The sequence below is a fragment of the Typopeltis vanoorti genome, chromosome 14, assembly GCF_054136105.1.
Source record: "Typopeltis vanoorti isolate ZY-2024b chromosome 14, IOZ_Tvanoo_1.0, whole genome shotgun sequence".
Classification (NCBI taxonomy): domain Eukaryota; kingdom Metazoa; phylum Arthropoda; class Arachnida; order Uropygi; family Thelyphonidae; genus Typopeltis; species Typopeltis vanoorti.
Genome location: NC_143562.1, coordinates 21,423,057 through 21,443,536, shown reverse-complemented (window position 1 = coordinate 21,443,536; position 20,480 = coordinate 21,423,057). Strand labels below are relative to the sequence as shown.

Here is a 20,480-nt window from a genome sequence, read left to right as displayed (position 1 = left end):
TCTTTTATTCTGCTATAATTGCCTTCTATACTCACCCATAATGCCCTAAAATATATACACCCTTTTTTGAGTAATTATAGCCAATGTATTTAAAATAAGGGACACTCCTAAACAAAAACAGGCTATAATAGCCTTAATTATAATAAGTGTTTAAGAGGAGTAGCATGGGAATTTTCCAAGAAACTATACAACTTATATTGCGACTTTGTAGAGCTTTGGACAGATATGATAATTCCTGCAGGAATATCAATAATTAATGCAAAATCTTTTAAAAATTCCAAATTGAGAAGTCTATTTAAAAAGCCTTCATATTTATCATTCGGTGCAAAATGCTGGCATAAAGCTGGGTAATTTCTTCACAAAGCAAGAGCCATTCGTAAACTGCAAGCTGCCCATCATGGTCCAAACACATGGCCGATCCTTAAAATTTCGATACCAAGGTCTTTTGCAATTGCATTTAATTCTCGTTGAGTTTTTGGTGATTGATGATAAAAAGCATAAAATTTATCCATAAATATTTCAAAATTATTTATTTCTTTAATGTTTTGTATCAAATGTCTAATGCTAATTGTAAACGATGAGCACAATGCCAAATAACGTTGGGAAAATTTTGTAGAAGTTTGATTGCAACCCAATTTGTTTCCTAAAATTACACTAGCTCCATCAGAACAAAATGCAACGAGATGATTTTTTAATAGTTATCAGAAAATCCATATGAATTTCATCATCATCATGCATATCAAAGATTTAATAGAATTCAACAGAATTCCATATGAATTTAAAGTAGCATGTATACATTCCAGTGGTATTTTAGTTCTACAAGATTATTAAACAAGAACAAGGGACTCGCAAATTTGAGAAAAATTTAACAAAGGGGTCGAGCAAGCCCCTTATAGCTCACCACTGCTCATAGGGAAAAGTGCATGTGTGTTGACACAATGTGCTTCGCAAAAGTGTAGCCAAATCTTTTTGTTACAGAGGTTGTTTTGAGTTGACAGCTTCACTTGTCTCTATGGACAGAAAATGGAACAGGAATCTGTGCCATTTTCTGTCCATAGAGACAAGAAAATGTGGCTCCTTGTGGCTCACACTAGTGCATCAGTAGTGTCTGGCACCTGTGTGCAAAACATTAGTTGGCACCCCTATACCCCTCTGCCCAATAAAAAATCACTTTATAAAAACGTATCAGTGAGTAAAAATGAAATACAAAATATATTAATTATAAGTTTATTGAACAAAAAACAGAAATTACAAAAAAATGTATAAAAAACAATAAACATGTAAGAAGGGTACAAAAACAACAAAAATAAAGTAATTGATGTTATTTGACAAGAAAATCATTTGCAAATTGCACCTTACAGTTTTACGTAAATTAACAGATAAACTTAGTTTTATAAAAAAAATATTAAATATTTTTTGGTAAAAAATTTAACTATATTTTAGTTTTTCTTATATATGTTTAGAGCGAATGCGAGTTTGAACCAGATTAAAAAAATCCAAACGTGTCATCCTGTAAACAGTAAACTCACACAAGTTCAAGTTTTTACTTGTTTACGCTAAACTACTTGTTAGAACTAGGATCAGAATAAAATAAGCTCTTAAGGAATAATAAATAAGTGATTATAAATAATTTGTTAAAGACAAATCTACAAAATATAATTAAAAATTTAAACAAAAATGTAATTTATTGATATAATTAATGAATAATATTTTTTTAAAGTATTTCCTCCTTGCCTTTACTATCCTGGCGCCTGTGTGCATCACACACTTGCACACTGTGCCGGCAAACTCCTCGTGGCTCACCGCTGCTATCATAGATTCCAGATTAATATCTGTGGCCACGCGAGAATTTAGAGTAATACCTGCATTTGGTCGCAACCCCCCCCCCACCACATTCTGTAGGAATAAGATTCAGGACCTGTCGTACAAACTCTACAATTCCATCACCGTGGACAGTGAATAATCGCACAGTTTTTCAGTGAAAATGACAGAATCCGTATCAGCATACAAAAGCTGCCTTTGCAAAGGTTCCATGACCTCATATAACTTTATCCCACTGTAGGCAGCTGCAAATGAAGAGATGACAACATATCCTTTCCTATATTCAGGCTCAGTGCCTTCAATAGGAGAGTAGGCAGCCATTTGGCATCTTGGATAACTTTACTGTTATCTAGGAATAGTTCTGTCTTCATAAGAGGAAAACCGTTTGGGTTTGATTTAACATTCTCATGCAAAGCCTTCCCCATAGGGAATTCAAACAAGCTTAGCAAGTGAAAGCTTACCAGGGTTTTTACTAATGTGTTCACTATCTAACATAATACCTTCCCTTAGTAAAAACTCATCCAGATAAGCTTGTTGGTTTTTACCCTCAGGCCATCTAGATGACTCCAGTTTCAGCTTCAGAAATGTATCAATATAATGAGCAAAGAAGTTTTCTTCACCTTCAAATTTTTTTAGAAAAATGCCACACCTCGTAAAATTCTAAAACTTTATAACCACAAGCATGGGCAAGATCTAATTCTGGAGTGCACCAAATGCCTGCAAACAATCGGTCATAACGAGATCAAGTTGGGGCCATTTCAGAAGCACACATTCCACACAAGGGTAATATTAAATTTTCGTTCACAGTGATGGGCAAAACCGGTAATAAGAGTTCGTCAGGTGCTTCTACTTTTGCATGGCAAATACCCAAGTAAACCCCAGGACTACAGTCAAAATTTTCGAGAATAACTTCAGGGTATCCCACAGGAAATACTTTGTATTTCATTACCCATGGATAAAGGGGCTCCTGAAGTCCAAATAGCTTCCCTTCTGATTGAGTTTTGTGATACATTTGGCAGCAGTCAATTCTGCCACCATGCAGAACACTACAAGGCAAAATGGGATCTGGAATTCTAGAGCAGCAATAAAGTTTTCATGGCTATGTTTTCCGAAATTTCGTATTTAGTTGGCATTTCCAAATTGAAATTACCTTAAATCCTTTGCTACAAAAATAGCTATCGCAATCCTTTGTTTCCTCAAAAAGGGTAATCATATCTGTGTCTGCATGGTTGGAAAGTATTTGGTCTGTAGCATTTTTGATAACCATGGTGGAAACAATCGTAGAACTCATATATAACGTTTCCACTTTTCCCATCGACAAAATAAGGCCCGATGAGAACTTGACCCACCACAGAACATGCATGTTGTATGGATATGTTGTTTTAGCCATTTGAGCCACGCCAAAGCCTTTTGCCTTTGCACGTTTGCTCCCCTGTAACCCTGAGCAGGAAGTATGGCCAAGCTGTTAGGTTTTAAAAGTACTGGAGAAATACTCTCAAATATACTATTGCAATTGTTATGTCATGAAGAAACAGGTCAATCTGTGTAAGCTGTATGAAGAGTGCGAAAAGTGTTGCAGCTGTCATGAAAAACATGCACACTGGCCTTCGTATAAGCCAACAGTTCCACTTTCAAACATTATTCAGTGTCTAACCGATTTTCGTACCAATTCTCAAACTCTGTACGAGTTTCTTTGTTCATAAATTCCGGCTTGGAAATGATTTTTTGGGGATGGCTTCATGATAATCCAGTGAATCGAATGTATGGAACTTATGAGGAAAGAAACCCTTACGAAGTTCTGGCAGATCGAACATGGCTGATAGTTTCCTTAGAGGTACACTGAGGTATGAAACACTGTCAAGAAATATGATGTTTAACTGGTCGTAATAGATAGCAAGTATCTTCAATCCATCAAACACTAGACAGGGGTGGAAATTTTTTGCATAAAGATATTCCAAAATAAAATACCCTTCAAAACCATGAAAATTGTGTGCAATCAAACAGACATTTCCGTATTTTGGTTTGATAGTCCGAAGGATCCTACCATCTTGACTCCGTTTCATGATATTCTTGACAGAAAACAATTCGTCTAGAAACTGACCCACACAGTTTTCACCACAGAACTCTCGTTCGTCACTACCAAAATTAGCTACACACAATACTGGAACATGATTCTCAGCAATAGTTTCTGTGTCAAAATAGATCATAGAAACTTGCTTATGTGACCACCGGTTTGAGCACATAACATTGTTGAGGGTGTTCAATCTTGCAGTGTAACAGTAATTTTCAGGTGGACAGACATGGTTTTCATCTGTAGAGAAAGTGGTAGCCAAACATTATATTTTAGGTGAAAATTCAAACATTCGTTGCTATAGAAAAATCTATTGCACGACTGGCACGAAAGAAGGTCCTGCACACTATGACTGGGGTTTGTGCAACAGTAGATACAAACATTTAAACATCTATGCATTTGCAATTCGATTGTTTTTTGGAATGTTTGAAACCAACTGGGACAATAATAGACACCCCCCAAACAGAGCTGGGACACAATGCAGTCATAATGGTGATTGTGATATAAAAGATAGATCTGTTTATTTGCATTTGGTCCCCGAAACACCACAGAAAAATCGTATCTGCCGAAAAAATTACGATTTGACATTCCAGAATCAAATGCCTCTGAAATAGAGCCACTTCTTGAACACTGCATGCAGTGAACTGAACCCTCAATTTTGTGCAGAGTTAAAGCCCACTTTGTCTGTATCTTTTTACAATCCAACTGCACTTGCCTGTATGTTTCTGGGTCATCACTGTGTGAAGAAACACCCAATACAAGTGCTCTCGGGACATGCAAAGATTGTCTTTGTTGTTAATTTCCACAACAGCTCTTTTGATTTTCAGAAATTCATCCAGGCTAAGCAGCATTCTTCGTTTCACAGTGGTTCTTCTACAACCTTGGTTACTAATATTGTTAAGAACATCTATTGTAAGATCATTTAGCAATAGGAAGTCACAATTTGATTGGACGACACCATAGAAGGCATCAATTATCCTTTGGATGGCTAATTCAGAGTAACATAAATGGTAAATTTATGTTGCTCTCTAAACTGCAGGCACCTGACACCCAACCGAACGTGAGAAAAATTTCCCAAGTTGATAAACCATGGATGATCTCATTAAGCAAATCTTGAAACATCTTGAAAAATGACATCGGTGGGAGGAGTTCGAGGTCGCGAAATCTTATTTGGTACTCCATTCGACGAGTTTCATATTTGAAAGAATCGTGACTGACCCACCGAAACTGTATAAAAATGCCAGTAGAGTGAGGTATCAGTACTAGAAGAGACAATAGTTTCACATCCAGAATGTGGATGTAAATTTTGTGGAGGGTCCCTGCTCCCTCCTGTCACACCAGCGTCAGTAACACGATTACTACATCATGGCCTGCGAGTTGTTCATTCTCTTCTTCCACTGTTTCTCTGAAATCTACTTCTACAATTAGGAGAGCTTGATTGTAGACAATCCCATCAGCAACATAACGAATTCCAGATGATCACTAATTAAAAAAAAAAAAAAAATTACATTCTAGATTTTGGAGATCTCTTTTAGAAAATAAATGTTACTCATCACAAGGTGTTTTTTTTTGCAATATTCTACACTACACAATCCATGTTACTTATTAAACATTGATCCGTTAAACACAATTTTACTATTCCCACCCCTTTCCCCAATCACCATAACAAGCAAAAATATGACTTATGGACACTTCAAGTTAACAATACAAAACATTTTGAAATATACATATATATATATATAACTAACAGACATTAAAACTCTCTAATATACCCTATGTAAAAGTCGCTAATCTACTCTAATGATTAAGCTTATGAAAACTTTATTATTAGAATTGCAGTTACAAAATCATACGAACAGTGGTCAGTTGAAATTACAAATATCATACTTACTTTCTCTCCTGAATGGCTCATCTTGGAACTAACAAACTGCTGAACGCAAATAGATATTCCAAACTAGTTGAAAATAAGAATGTTCCTAATCTCCGTAACTGTTTTTACACTATAAAGATAACGCTAGTGTAAATTTCTAAATGTTTGGAACTTTGTAAAAAAGTTAACATAAAGTATACTACCAGAGTTAATATTCAGTGAAATAATAATAATAATAATAAATAACTATTTATTTGTGTTGGCAAAAGAAGTAACGTAAGGATGAAGAAAAAGAAAACGACACGTCTAGAGGAGGGAAAATAGGAAATTTCAGATATCAGTAGTGTTATTGATGCTCAATTTCTTTGATATTGACTCAAAAGAAAATTTGTATTTCTGATAGAATTATTGTAAGACATGTCATGACAAAATCACCATCTAGGTGGGAGGAATTACCTGAAAGAGTTAAAAAACAGAATTCTTGGTTAATTAAATATAACTGAAACCATCACCTGCAATTCCATACACGAACCAAAAGACACAACGTGATGTCACAGACAGATGAGTACCCCCAGCAAAATTCCAAAGATTCCACATTCACGACATCACGAATCCTTATCTTATCTCGATTTTGTTGATAGTGACAGGACTACTACTAGAGACATATAGTTGAGGCATTAGTGGATGTAAAAACTTTAATCTTCGTTTTAGGCCTGTCCATATTATGTAACAAGTTGTGTGCTTCATTGTGATTTTTTCCTGTGGGATCTGAATCTATTGCACAATAGTTAGATGTGTCAGAGTGTAAGTCCATGATCTTTTTCATATAATTTCTGGTGCTTAAGACATCATGACCTGCGAGTTGTTCATTCTCTTCTTCCGGAGAATGAACTAGCTAACCCAGAGTTGTCTTCTCTGTAAGATGAAAATTTCCCTATTTTATTGGGTTGTATATTGGCCGAAGGATTTTAATAATTGATACTAAGTAAAAAAAAAAACACCAAGTTTCGACAACTTAGTAGTCTGGCTTCAGTTGTCAGGGTGTATAAAAGAAATACAAAACAACTTAAACTTTACGTGAAGGAATGAACCGAATACAATTGTAATTTTTTACAAATACAGAAGAACGCATATATCAAAACGCATGGAACATGTATGATATCAACTGTTGTTATACAGGAACGTTCTGTAATTAGCAGTGAAATTTAACTCTGGCATGCTTAACGATCATATGAGTCTTCCAAATATCAGCTAGAATTAATCCTTGATTTCTATTGAGGTTGTGTTTAGAATGGATGACTGTTATAGCTTCTTTATGTTTTGGGAGCGGAAATCTTCGAAACAGGACATGGAACTTTTGTCCCATTACATGGTGTGGTTTGGCCTCGAGAAATGAAGGGCTAACCCAGAGTTGTCTTCTCTGTTGTTGTTGTTTACATCTCTGATGTTCTCTTTTCTTATTTCCGGACTTCTTGAGGTCTGACCAATGTAATTTAATCCACATGAACAGAGGATGTTGTAGACACCGGCATATTTGAAGAAGGCATAACTGTCTTTCAGAGATCTTAAAAAGTGGTGGAGTCTTTAAAGGTTAAAAGTCAAATTTGCTATTGCCCGACCACATTCCTAACGAGGACATCATATGTAACATAGAAAAGGCAGTTTCGCCATACCAGAATTCACAGCAATGATTTCAGACTGAAAAGAACCATTATTCTCTCATCTTCAAGAGCTCCAAACCAAAATATCATGCATGCCTTTAGAAAGAAGAGCTATGTTTAGTTTGGAAGAAAAATAGGGAAAAAGCAGATAAAGGTAACTCTACAGAGATTTATATATAATCTCTTAAACACCAGAGATTATATGTAAAAGATCACGGACTTACTCTGACACAACTACCTATCGTGCACTAGATTCAGACCCCACAAGAAAAAATCACAATGAAGCACACAACTTATGTAATATGGACAGCTGGCCAATGGACCTAAAAAGAAGATTAAAGTCGTTACATCCACTAACGCCGCGACTATAAGGCTTTCCCAAAGTGTACAAAAATGGAATACCTCTATGACCTATACTGGATGGAATTAATTCTTACACATACTTATTATCAAAACACCTAGCGTCTCCTAAAGGCATCCATAATTCAGATACCTACATAAAAAATTCACAACACTCCATTGATAAATTGAAGAACATCTCAATCTCCGAAACAGACATTCTTGCAAGCCTGAGAGTGTAATATCCTTATTTACTAATGTTCCAGTAGAAAAAGTAATCAGCATTTTGAGCAACCTTTTCCCTCAAGATATTGCTTCTCTTTTCCATCATTGCCAAAAATCTAATTTTTTCTTATGGAATGGAAAAGATTTACAAACAATTAACAGGCCTCGCAATGGGCAGTCTTCTTTTCTTCCTTGTGCAGATCTTTTTGTGGAGAAATTGGAAAAGACATTCTGTCTCAATTAGACCCTAAATCCAGTGTGGTGGAGGAACATGGATGATATCTTTATTGTATGGAAAAACACAGAAAATGATCTTTGATTTTCTAACCAAGGTAACGCCTTCCATCACAAAATAAACTTCACCTTGGAACTTGAGAAGGACAAACAGTTGCCATTCCTGGATACCTTAATTAAGAAACAAATGGATGGACATATCAGCCCTTACAGTCTATCGCAAACCAACCAACACAGGTCGATATTTGCACTTCACATCTTCGCACCACATTTCTCAAAAACTGAGCATTGTACACATGCTCAAAAATAGTACCACTCGCTTCACAACAGAAGAAAAAGATCTCAAAGATGAATTATCCCATATATCAAAAACCCTGATAGAGAATAGTTATCAAAAAAAAAAAAAAAAACTGATCAATAAGATTCTTTTCTGCAACCCCACCCCACAACAACAATCTGAGGAAACACGTTACAAATTCACCAGTCATTCCTTATGATGGGACAGTTTCTAAAAAGATTGCTACACTGAAGCCACATGAAATACGAGTGACTTTTAAACCTTTAAAGACTATCCGCCACTTTTTAAGATATCCGAAAGACAGTTATGCCTTCTTCAAATAAGCCGGTGTCTACAACATTCCCTGTTCATGTGGATTAATTACATTGGTCAGACCTCAAGAAGTTTGGAAATAAAAAGAGAACATGCCAGAGATGTAAACTACAACAGAAAAGACAACTCTGGGTTAGCCCTTCATTTCGCGAGGACAAACCATACCATCAAATGGGACAAAAGCTCCATGCTCTATTTAGAGGAGGATTTCTGCTCCAAAACATAATAGAAGCTATAGCAGTCATCCGTTCTAAATGCAACCTAAATAGAAATCAAGGATTAAGAAACCAAATTCTAGTTGATATTTGGAAGACCCTCATAAGATCATTAAGCATGCCAGAGTTAAATTTCGCTGCTAATTAAACGTTCCTGCATAACAGTTGATATCATACATGCTCCATGTGTTTGATGTACATGTTCGTCTGTATTTGTAAAAAAAAAAAAAATTGTATTCGGTTCATTCCTTCACGAACAGTTTAAGTTGTTTTGTATCTCTTTTATACACCCTGACGAAGCTAGACACTAAGTTGGCAAAACTTGTTAGTGTTCTTTACTTAGTATCAATTATTAAAATCCTTCGGCCAACATACAACCCAGGTCATATTAATTTCTTGAATTACAAACAAAATTGGATGTTGCATGTAAACCAAATGACTAACACCCAATATACTAAACAATTAATAAAATATTATTACATGACACCTCCAAGGAGTCCAAAGACTCATTGAGGGAGGGCACCCATTCCACAACTCTCTGCCTCCATCAACTACAAATATAAACCAACTGGGTAGAACTCAAAAGAGATTAGATAGACAACAAGACCAGAATAGATCGATATGATGGATATCCCAAACTAGCATTATGATGGTGATGCTAAGCTGGTGCTGCATATCAACTTTTATTTTTTTAAAAGTAGCATTTATTTATAATAAAGTAAATCGACAACTCTCTGCCTCCATCAACTACAAATATAAACCAAATGGAAAGAGAAGACACGGTAGAACTCAAAAGAGATTAGATAGATAACGAGACCAGAATAGATCGATATGATGGATATCCAAAACTAGCATTATGATGGTGATGCTTAGCTTGTGCTGAATATCAATTTTTATTTTTATTTTTATTTTTTATTTTTAAAGTAGCATCTATTTATAATAAAAGTAAATCTGATTTTCATTGGTTAGATGTGTAAACAATCTGAGAGTTAAAATTTCACTTTTTCATTTTTCTCATCATTGGTAAATAGAATGAAAGATATTTGGATGTAAGTAATTCAGATATTTTTGGAGAATATGCTTGTTTTTATGACAGAATAATCTTCAGTTGACATGGTAGTCAGATCTGCACGTATTATTTGAATGTGTTGATTAATATCCTTTTTTTTTTTTTTTAATGTATGAGTTAACTCAGTGCTGCCCAATATTTACAGCCATGGACCAAGGAGTTTGAAACAGATGGGTGGCCACAATTATTTTTTTTTATGTATCTAATGATGTAAATATATAGATGTCCTGCTTAATTTATTAAGTGTTTAAGGTCTTTTTCTTAATATTACAACAATTAAAATTTAAAAATAAAATATTGACTGAGCTATGGGTGTTTAAACTCACTAACTTGTTGAAAACTGAATAACTGTTCAAAAGCAGAGTCAGTCATACTATACATGTGACTATGTCAGATAATGTGCTGTTGCATATATAAGTACTTCCAAACACTGAAATAATTTTTAATGCAAAGTCTCTTGTGTTTGGGTATTTCTCAGAGGAAAAGAGCTTAACAATTCTGTTCCATCTTTCGATCACTGAACAGATGTATGTTTTGTTTGATTTTATCAGACTGTTTATTCTTGTGATCAAATTTCTTAACAGCATTGAGGTAAGGAAAAATACTTTAAAATCTATAGATTAATCCAGTATTGTTATTTCATCAAAAAAGCTCTTTGCAGGATTGAAAGTAAGTTAAAATGTTTCTTTCTAGATTTGATTTTGACAATAGCTGTTATGATAACTATCTATATGACTGGGAATAATAATTATTTGGATCTTTTCCTTTGCACTGCAATATTTAATGCATTCAATTGCTATGTAATATTCACTGAGAAAAGAAAGAGATATAGAGAAGGCAATATCACTGAGCCTTTTAGTTAGATTAGCATCATATTTCTAATGAAAATATGAAACTGCTTTCTGAAGTTTGAAAAATATTCCTTAACATTTTCCAGAACTCAACTAATGAACCAGACTGTTTGCTGGTTCACCATCTTTGGGATTGAGTTCATCTACAAATGCTTTGAATTTTCTATACATATAAGAGCAAAGTTTCTTCTCCTAGTTAAATATATTATTGCTAGTAACTTTATTCCATTATATTAAATAGTCCCAGCAATGAGAGATACAATGCTTGTTGGTATATAATACACCATATCATTTGGGATTTGAATCCATCTCTTTTTAGCAAACCAGCAAGTCCAATATTTTCCCCAGTCATACAGAGCCTCCACAGCTCAATCAATACAGATGAAGCCTTTTAATTGGAAAGACCTGGGTTCGATTATCATTAATGACACGAGGAACCTTTATCTGGTCTCTTTCAACGAAAGGCAAGTTAGCCGGTCTCATACAGAGGTAGGGTTTTTTTTCACCTGGAAACTCTGGTTTTTTGTCCCCCAGAACAGGCAACAAGGCCCTATGAACACACACAGATTACAGTCATGAATATTGTCCTTAGAGGATGCAGTAGAGGCGTGACAAACTGGCTGTATTAATTCATCATTAGCCCTTTATCAGAGAGAGGGGCTCAACCCATCCTAAGGGACCGATGAGAAGGATAGGAGACAAATAGTTAATTCCATCAGTTAAAAATGGTGGTGTATTATTATTATTATTAACAGATCTCCATGGAGTCAAGACTCATCGTGAGATGTCCCACTCTGACATTCATTGCTCATCGTACCTCAACTCAAATGCACTCACCACACTCTCAGCCAGTGCATTCCAATCACCTACCACTCTCCATGCAAAATATCTAATCCTCACCCTCTTGCTCATACCCATCTTATACAGCTTCCAGAGATGGCCTCTCATTCTCCCCCATGTCCAGATATTCTATGAAAAATCTTATCCACACTAATCTGGTAATTACCTGTTGCAAGTTTTTCCACTTGGCTATACTATAAATTACAGATGCCAAGAAATTATATTCTTAGTTTAATCCTTTATCCAAGTGTAGGCAAACAAAGTTTGCATCTGAACTATTTTCAGGACTGAAGTAACTTGTATATAGAAGCTGATGGCTTCACATCTCTTGCCTTAGTATCCCATAATCCAAAGTGTTCCTTATGGACATGAATAATGCTATGCATTATGGGAAGGATCACTACCCAGACAGGTTTCGACCTTAATTGAGCTGGTCGAAATTCAGTGGGAGCCAAACTCGAAATGATACCAAAGTTAAAGTTGCAGAAGTCTTATTTCCATATGAGTAGCCAAAAGATGTCACTGAGCCCTAAAATACTCTGGATTAGAGATAGATCTTGGAAGTTTTTCCACTAGGTTATACTATAAATTAAAGATGCCAAGAAATCATATTCTTGGTTTAATCCTTTATCTAAGTGTAAGCAAACAAAGTTTGCACCTAAAGTATGAAAATACTTTAGGTGCAAACACCTCTGTCTTGCTTCAGTGGGAGCCAGACACCTCTGGATCTGGTTCCCACTGAAGAGACCTCAACAAAGGGCAAAACCAGTCTGGGTAGTGACCCTTCCCATAATGCATAGCATTATACACGTCTGCAAGGAGATGTGCTTTGCATTATGGGATACTAAGGCAAATGATGTGGTCATTAGCCTCTATATACGAGTTGTCCAGTCATGAAGTTACTTCATGCACAAACTTTGTTTGCTAAAACTTAAAGGATTAAACCAAAAATATAATTTATTGGTATCTTTAATTCATGGTAATTATCTGTTAAAATCTTACATGTCGTCATCATGACTTTCCTCTTCCTACTATCCATTAGGCTCTGTAATTTGCATTCTCACAATCTGTCCTCATATTCTTCATTCCAAAGACCAGAAACCAACTTAGTCCATCATCTCTGGACCCTTTGCAACATCTCATCATCCTTTTGAAAACCGGGCAACCAAATCTGTGCATTTGATGAAACTACCATATTCTGTTATTGTGGATTTAAATTTTTGTTAATGTTCTCTCTTCCATATGTCCATGTAATGAAGCCAATTTTAATGGCTCCTCAGAACAATTAGTCATCTACTGTATTAAATATATGCATTTGACTAATATCAGACACATCACTAGATTCATCTAATGGCACAGAAAATAAGATCAGCCCTGAATCATCTTTTCTGGTTTTCAACCTCTACCATATGCCACATAGTTTTTTTTTCTATTCCCCATCTTAGTCTCGGTTGCCATCCCTAAAATAATAGTTATTATTACAAATGACATTTCCGTTTTGGTTAGAAATATAAAATACTCTCTAAACTGATTTCTCAGTTTCTTTACTAAAGTGATCCTGCATTCTCCTGTATAACTGAAATCTTTGTTTTACGTAAAAAAAAAGTATAATGTCTCTTAAAATTATATAACAACATAGTTTTCCTTTAAACATCACAGACACACATTCCCATCATTGTTGAAATTCACTGTTTTCACTCTCAATGGTTTTTGTTAGATATTCTTGTTTGTCAGTGCACGATTTTATGTATTTTGAAGAAATTTGCCCAAACAAAAAACAATTTTCATTAATGGATAGAATGAAGTATGTAATGCATAAAGAGCAAGTTCTGTAGACAAGAGTTTCAAGAGAAATGACAAACCACGTATTTAATATAATTCATATGTCATTAACTTAAAATTCTTTACTTAAATTATGCAAATACATGTTAAATAAATTTATTGATAAAAACTTTTTCTTCAATATGTAGAATAGTTTTCATTTTGTTTAAAATGATTGCAGCATAAAAGAATATTATGTACAGCATTCAAAACATGATCATACCATATTTTTTTCATGAAACCTCCAAGGACTCATCAAAAAATGTACAAAGCTGCAGTCAAGGAGCATATAACTGACAGGATCACAATTATTTTGCAATGAATTGAATATGAATGCCTTTTTTTTTATACTACCAACTCTCAAGCAGAAATGATTTCTTTGATTGTTATGGTAAATTAAATAACTATGTTTGTATATATGCTCTACAAAATTTACACACACACACACACACACACACACACACATATATATATATATATATAATTTCCAACAACATGTTATTTATTTTATTTGTGCTTTGATCTCGTTAGTGGTAAGGATTTGGTTTCTTCTGATTATTTCAAATAATTCACTCCACATTGAGACACTAACCATTATTCACACAATACCTATCATACTTCTTAAGTTCATTAACAGACAAAGCATTCACAACCATCTCTGGCAATGCATTCCACACACTCACCACCCCACAAGCAAAAAAATGTGGCCCCAAAACACTCTTGTTAACAACACTGTTATACAATCTGCAGGGATGACTTCTCATTCTCTCCCTTCCTGCACTGTTCAGAAAAAAGTGAGCATCAATCCTACAAAATTCCTTTAATAACTTAAATTCTTCTATCATATGCCAATCAGCTAGTTTTTGGAGCACAGACTTTCAATCTTTCCTCATAGGAAACATTCCACAGACCAGCAACAATCTTTAATAAGTTTAGTTTAATCCTTTATCCAAGTGTAAGCAAACAAAGTTTGCGCCTGAAAGTATCTTCAGGACTGGAGTAAGGTAGTGCAACACCAGGCAACTCGTTGCAAAGGTGGAGAAAGCTCTCATCACTCCTATCTCAGTATCTCCCATAATGCAAAGCACATCTCCCTGTGGATATGTGTAATGCTATTAAGGCAAGGGCCACTACCCATACCGGTTTCGACCTTTATTGAGGTCTCATCAGTGGAAGCCAGGCCCAGCAGTGGAGATACAAAGGAAGAAGCAATGACAGGTCATCCTAACCTATAGGAGCTGCCAAAGGGTGTGCAACCTTGTTATTAAATTATTCCGGATTCAGAGAAAGATGTTGAGTTTATTTTTCAACTTGGTTAGACTATAATAAGTTTAGTTTAATCCTTTATCCAAGTGTGAGCAAACAAAGTTTGTGCCTGAAAGTATCTTCAGGACTGGGGTAAGGTAGTGCAACACCAGGCAACTCGTTGCAAAGGTGGAGAAAGCTCTCATCACTCCTATCTCAGTATCTCCGATAATGCAAAGCACATCTCCTTGCGGATATGTGTAATGCTATGCATTAAGGCAAGGGCCACTACCCATACCGGTTTCGACCTTTATTGAGGTCTCGTCAGTGGGAGCCAGGCCCAGGGAGATACTGAGATAGGAGTGATGAGAGCTTTCTCCACCTTTGCAATGAGTTGCACTACCTTACCCCAGTCCTGAAGATACTTTCAGGCACAAACTTTGTTTGCTTAACACTTGGATAAAGGATTAAACTAAACTTATTATAGTCTAACCAAGTGAAAAATAAACTCTCAACATCTTTCTCTGAATCTGGAGTAATTTAATAACAAGGTTGCACACCCTTTGGCAACTCCTATAGGTTAGGATGACCTGTCATTGCTTCTGCCTTTGTATCTCCACTGTCGGGCCTGGCACCCACTGACGAGACCTCAAAAAAGGTTGAAACCGGTATGGGTAGTAACCCTTGCCTTAATGCATAGCATTACACATATCCGCAAGGAGATGTGCTTTGCGTTATGAGAGATACTGAGATAGGAGTGATGAGCTTTCCCCACCTTGGCAACGAGTTGCCTGGTGTTGCACTACCTTACCCCAGTCCTGAAGATACTTTCAGGCACAAACTTTGTTTGCTCACACTTGGATAAAGGATTAAACTAAACTTATTATAGTCTAACCAAGTGAAAAATAAACTCTCAGCAACAATCTTTGTAACTTGCTTCTGGATCCACCCCAACATTTTTTCATTACCAAGAACTCCAGGTGACCAGATCTGTGCACAAGAGTCTACATGTGGTCTTAGTATAGCCTTATAAAGTGGAACAATAATTTCCCTATCCCTACTTGTTAATGTGTTCCTCAACAACCATGTAATTTGATGTAGTATTTGTGCAATATGGCCTCTAAGCTTAAGTTCTCTGTCCAAATAACCCTCCAAGTTCCCAGCCTCATCAACTTCTTACAGTTAAGTTCCATTAATATAGTACACAGCATGTGATCTCATCCTTCTGAAGTGCATCACCTTACACAGACAGCCATTTACCTTAGTTCATACCATCACTCTATTTAAATCATCCTGAAAGATATCTACAACATTTGAATTGACTATTGCTCTTCCAGTTATGCATCAACAAGTGCATATTTCTTTTAAAATTATTTCCAATATCATTAATGTACAAAATAAACAGAGGACCAAGAACCAAACCCTGAGGTATACCAGTCACCTGCTTTGTACTGAATTCAGCTCCTCCATAAACCACTCTTTGATATCTACCCACCAGCCACCCTCTAATCCAAATCACCAGCTTCAGATTCATGCCCATTTGCTCTGATTTATGCAACAGAATTCCATGTGGAATCCTGTCAAATGCCTTTGCAAAGTCCAGCAGTATAAACAAATAAGGATTACCTTTATCCAACTCTGTTACTTTATTATAGAAAGTCAGTTAAAAAAGGCAAGACCTACCCTTCCCAAAAACATGTTGCCTCATAAAATATCTTTCTGTGCACCCAGTCCTGAATTCTAATTTTTATCATTTCTCCAAAACCTTAAGCACCACTCCTGATATACAAATTGGCTTATAAGTTGCTACTTCTGTCTTAGAGCCTCCATTATGCAATGAAATTATTTTCACCTCTTCCCATTCTATTGGAACGTTACTAGAACTGAGGCTTAAATTAAACAGCTTTGTCTGAGGATGTGTTAATTCTCTTGCACTCTGTTATAACATACAGACGAATATGCCATCTAACCATATGGCAGTATTAGCATTAAGGTTCTGTAATATACTAAATGCCTCTACCTCTTTCATCAATAAGTACATTTGACACTGCAATATTACAACCAAGATGGAACACTTTTGCAAAATGATCACTAATAACTCAACTATCTGATTTCATTCTGTTACTTCCCTACCATCAACATTTTTAAAAGTCATCATTCAATACTTATTCCTCCTTTTGCTTGCCACATAGCAAAAGGAGGAATCCAAAAGAAATCCTGATGAGTCCAAAAGAACTCCTCAGGATTTCTTTTGGACTCATCAGGTAGCTTCCTCTCATAATTAGCTTTGGACTTCCTTACCATACAAGGTCATCCTCTTTGCTTGTACTTCTAATGGGTATGCTAATCACCTTTTTCTTTATACTTCCTTCACACCCTTTTCTTTATCCGCATTTCCAGCTGAATAATACCATTCTTCCATCCATCTTATTGCTACTTGATTTCTCCTGCTGACTCCAGGAATACAGTCTGATACTGCTTTCCTTAAACACTCTTTAACAATCTACCATGCACGATCTCTCTCCTTCACATTCGCATACCATAGTGCAGCTGAAAGCTAACTTCTCAGCTTTTCATAATACCCAGCTTTGTACAATATAATTTTTCTGGTTTTATGACCACATGTTTATTAAAGAAAACTGTTTTTTAAACTAAACAAGTTTCCTTAGTCATCACACTAACATCTTCAGTGGTAAAAAGAACTAAAAGTTTAAAGCAGAAACTACTAGAAATTACGAAAATTAGTTCATTTGTTGGTTCATTAAAAATCCGAATAACAGATCTTTACAACCGTTAAGGTGTGTTAGCTGGAGACAATGCTATTTGTTGTCGCGTTCTATGGTTCACGCTCACTCTGTCCGAAGTTGGTAAATTTTTAATAAACAATGACCAAACTTGATTTAAAATCAAACCTTGGTTTTTGTTGCATTGCTTAGGAATTTTAATCATATTTGCTTCTTTGAATTTTTTTGTGAAACGATTCTTATCTATATAGGACATGCTTGTTCTATCCCAGAGTACATCATGACCAGTAGAGGTTGTGTGAAATGCCAAACCCGATTTATGTTCTCTCTTATTTTGTACGTCCTTTTGATGTTCGCTTATGTGTATTTCTCCTGATCTCCCCATCTAGCCCACATAGCAGATGCCACAGGAACAATGAATATTATAAACTCTTGGTTTTTTCATTGGGTGATGTGGAGGTTTTGGAGGATGAAGAGATCTTGATATTTTTTCAAGTGGCAGGAAAGTCACTTTTATGTTGTATTTGTAGAGAAGTTTGGATAATTTGTGTGTTACATTCTTGATATAAGGGTGACTGCGTTCTTGAAATCTTCGGTTTTTAAACGAAATGTTTTGATGTTCACAATACCAACAAATGAACTAATTTTCGTAATTTCTAGTAGTTCGTGCTTTAAACTTTGAGTTCTCTTTATCCATGAAAATGTTAGTCTGACGACTAACGAAACTTGTTGGGTGTTGTTTTTAGTATTTGTTTAGTTTTAAAAATAATTTTCTTTAACCTCCCAAACGGCCAGGACGTCTATAGACATCGAGCTAAATCTGGATATGATTCAGCCCACCTGTTTAAAGAACCAGAATAAGAAGTGCAATTTGACCGTCCAGTCCATTAGAAGGTGTGATAAACCCTCACGCTGAAGAGAACAGTTAATCGGATTATCTCATTACTTAAATTAAGGGGATATTAAATCCCACATAGTTTTAAAACCGAATAAGAAACTCAAAGATTGGAATCAGAGTTTCTTGCCGAATATAGTAAACTATAAAGTATCGGCGACACTAGCGTTAGCCAATGCAAGTGACCCTAGTACGTAGTACAATACCGGACGACTCGTTGCAAAGGTGGAGGAAGTTCAGATCGCTATTCTTAGGTATTTTCCATAATGTAAAAACACATTTCCTAGGAAATGTATGCTGTTATTACATTATGGAGGGAGGTCACTACCCAGACCGGTTTCAGCCTTTTTTGAGGCTTCATCAGTGAGTAGCCCCTTAATTTAAGTAATGTTTTCATTGCCGAAATGAAGCTTATTAGCTCTTTATACTTAAGTAACTTAATGGTTGCACCTGTTTGGAAAACTCGTTCGCAGAGTATATAAGTTCTTTTCGCTATACACTTTGGTATTAGGTCTAGCTACTCACTGATGAAGCCTCAAAAAAGGCTGAAACCAGTCTGGGTAGTGACCTCCCTCCATAATGTAATAACAGCATACATTTCCTAGGAAATGTGATTTTTACCACACTCGTTACCCTTCTGGCCTGCACTTTATACCGTTCATGTGCCTGCAGGTCACCCCTTTCTTTAAATTCCCTCCACAGTTGTTTCTTTTTTTGCAGCTCAAGCTTAATGGTGTTATTCATCCATTTAACCCCTACTTGTTTTACTATTCGGACCCTGGGTATACAATCAGCCATAACCTCCTTGACCACTTCCCATGCTCTATTGATGTCCAGCCCTTGCAGCTGTACATGCCATGGCACTGATCCAAGCAATCTCCTAAACTTGTCATACTTGGCAGCATGGTAATTCCACATATACCCTGTCTTAATCAAAAATTCCACACCTTTAGCCACCTCCCAGGTCAAGACCTTATGATCACTCTCACCAATAGGTGGCAACATGGTCATATTCATTACAGTCAAATTGTGAGATGCTATTACCAGGTCAAGCACTCTCACACCCCTAGTATTTTCAATTACATGCTGTCTCAGATAGTTATCCCTAAATAATTGAATAAAATCCATTTCCTTCCTCACGTGTCTTCTCCTCCTTCCAATTAATGTTACCATAATTAAAATCCCCCATAATAATTACCCTCCTTCCACTCATTTCATCAATTTTTTTATGCATACTATCTCCACCATCTATTCCATCACCTGGTCTATAGCAGCACCCAACTGTATATTTTATTCTGCCAGTCTCAATCTCACACTAAATAGTCTCAAATGAGCTCCTTTCACTATCCTGCAATACAACTTCAATTTTCCTTGGTTGCAGTTCATCAGCTATCATCAATAACACCCCTCCCCCCATTTTATTCTCTCTGTCCCTCCTAAACACACTATAACCTACACATTCTATTCCACTAACTATATCATCTTTCGTCAGCCATGTTTCACTAATGCCAATAACCTGTAGCCAGGAAGAGCCAATCAAGGCCAAAAATTCTTCCTTCTTGTTCCTAATACTCCTGGCATTAGTATACATGAAATGCAGTGATCCCTTTGTTCCACCCCTATCTTGATGCGTTATTCTAAATGTCCCATTCCCATTTTTGTCCTTAGTGCTGGCTCAGGTACATTATATACATTTTTACACTCGACTGTCTCACTGATGTCTGCATATCCACTCCCCCCCCCATCCTTGGTAGTTCTAGTTTCCCTGGTTCTGCACATCCATTTTCACTTCATTCAGCAACACTTTTTCCAGTCTTCGCACACCAAGTCCATTCAAATACAGGCCATCCATCTTGTATAAGTCCTTTCGCCCATCAAACTCATTCCACACCACACCGTTTGCATAACCTGCGCATATCATTTGCGATTATGGCCCTCCTTCTAAACTCCTCTCTGTCATACCGCGGCA

General features: G+C 36.1%; 1 long non-coding RNA gene across 1 annotated transcript in view; it reads right to left on the bottom strand.

Annotated features, from left to right (window-relative positions):
• LOC150099287 (uncharacterized) overlaps positions 1 to 20,480 on the bottom strand; it is a 30,964-nt gene that overhangs the window by 10,152 nt on the left and 332 nt on the right. The window contains exon 2 of the long non-coding RNA XR_016549335.1: positions 5,784 to 5,892. This is a non-coding gene — a long non-coding RNA (uncharacterized LOC150099287). The remainder of the gene's footprint in view (positions 1 to 5,783; positions 5,893 to 20,480) is intronic.